The 1,562-nt window shown below is 42.2% G+C and overlaps 1 long non-coding RNA gene across 1 annotated transcript; it reads right to left on the bottom strand.

Moving 5' to 3' along the window:
• Positions 1–219: 219 nt before the first annotated feature.
• LOC120124902 lies at positions 220–1,030 on the bottom strand. The gene is made up of 2 exons (XR_005516314.1): positions 548–1,030; positions 220–458 (listed from the first exon to the last, which is right to left on the bottom strand). It is a non-coding gene; the product is annotated as an uncharacterized LOC120124902 (long non-coding RNA).
• Positions 1,031–1,562: the final 532 nt, after the last annotated feature.

Genomic DNA, 1,562 nt, shown 5'->3' with positions numbered 1-1,562 from the left:
TTGATCACTCTCGAACTTGAATTCAACGTCCAATAATTCCTTGGATACATAGAACCCGAATTTACATCAGAAACTGAACTTAATCGAAAAACCAACATGAATCCAAAGATAAATCACTGAAAATGACTTACTGGGTGTGAATTTGACAAAACAGACTTCGGATTCGGACTCAGGACGTCGAAAAAATATAAAATATGTTTTTTTTTATAATTTTTTTTAACTTTTTGGTCAAAGTAAACGGGTTGACTCAGACTGGTTGACTCAGACGAGTTAACTTAAACGGGTTAACTCGGACCAAGTTGATTCGGTTGGGTTAAACAGACCCAGTTCGGGCCTATTCAAGCTAATTGGACCGGTTCCAGAAGTTTCCTGGACCGTTGAAGAGCCCCACACGAACTGCCGGCGCGTGGTGGCGCATGCGGTGATTGCGAGGGCTGTTTCGATTGGCCGATTACTCCCTGCTTCAACAATCACCATAATCGATCCAAATCAACATCAATAATTAGCCAAAACGGTGTAAAACCAATGAAAAGATAAACCGACTTACCCTTAATGGCAAACGGATATTGCCACGACGGTGAGCGACGAGCCTGACCAGGTTTTGGTCGGAAGAACACCGGGAACTCAATGAGGGAGGCGGTTTGATGAATCGACGATCGTGGTGGCCAGAATCATGAAAAACGTTGGGGTTATATCATTTTTCCATTGAAGCTATCGGGGGCTCCCTACGGAGAACGATGACCGCTTCCGATGATCTGGTGGGTGTGTTTTGATCGAGCTTCGATGGTGCTTCGTCGGGGGTGGTCGGTGTCGTTCACAGACGAGCGGAGACAAAGGAGCGGTGAGGGGTTTTGAATGACTACTAATCTTGAAACAGGCCAAACGGTGGCTGATTTTGATGAGCAAACGAATGGGGTTAGGTTGCGGAAGGCTGACAGTTCATTTGCTGATGTCGAAACACCTCAACGGTAGCCGAAACAGACAAATCGGCGGTCGCTGGCTTGAGGACGGGGTTGGGTTTTCTGAAAACCTTTGGGGTTTGATTCCCATTTTTGGGATTAAAAAATCCCTACCATATATATATTTACCCAATCCCATCAGCTACAGTAACTTAGTCTAGATGACAAAGCTAAGGGGAAGGTTTATGATGACACGGTTTCAAAACCCATGAACCACTCCAATCAATTTTATTTTAAATATTTCATAATTTAGTCCTCAAATTAACTTACTTTAATCCATTAATTAACCTCAATAATTTTGGGGTGTGACACTGCCAATGGACCCATGCATTTGTAATGAGAATAAAGGATGGAGGTTGACAGAAGAAACACCCAAGAACTTGGCCCCAACATATCTATAATCAGATACACATTGTCTTTTGTCTCTCACCAAAAAATAGTCAAGAAAATGACTATAGACTTCCATTTAACCCTACCTACTTGTAAACTAGCAATCAAGAAAACAAAACAGCATAAAGAAAAAGAAGAAGACGAAGAGAAAAGCGTGAGCTTCAAGGGTTTCTTCATTTTTGTTTGTTATAGCTAATTCTCTTCCCCATCATT

The sequence above is a fragment of the Hibiscus syriacus genome, unplaced genomic scaffold (assembly GCF_006381635.1).
Source record: "Hibiscus syriacus cultivar Baekdansim isolate YM2019G1 unplaced genomic scaffold, ASM638163v2 tig00110429_pilon, whole genome shotgun sequence".
Lineage (NCBI taxonomy): Eukaryota > Viridiplantae > Streptophyta > Magnoliopsida > Malvales > Malvaceae > Hibiscus > Hibiscus syriacus.
The sequence above is the reverse complement of the archived record's forward strand: the minus strand, read 5'-3'. Positions and strand labels throughout refer to the sequence as shown.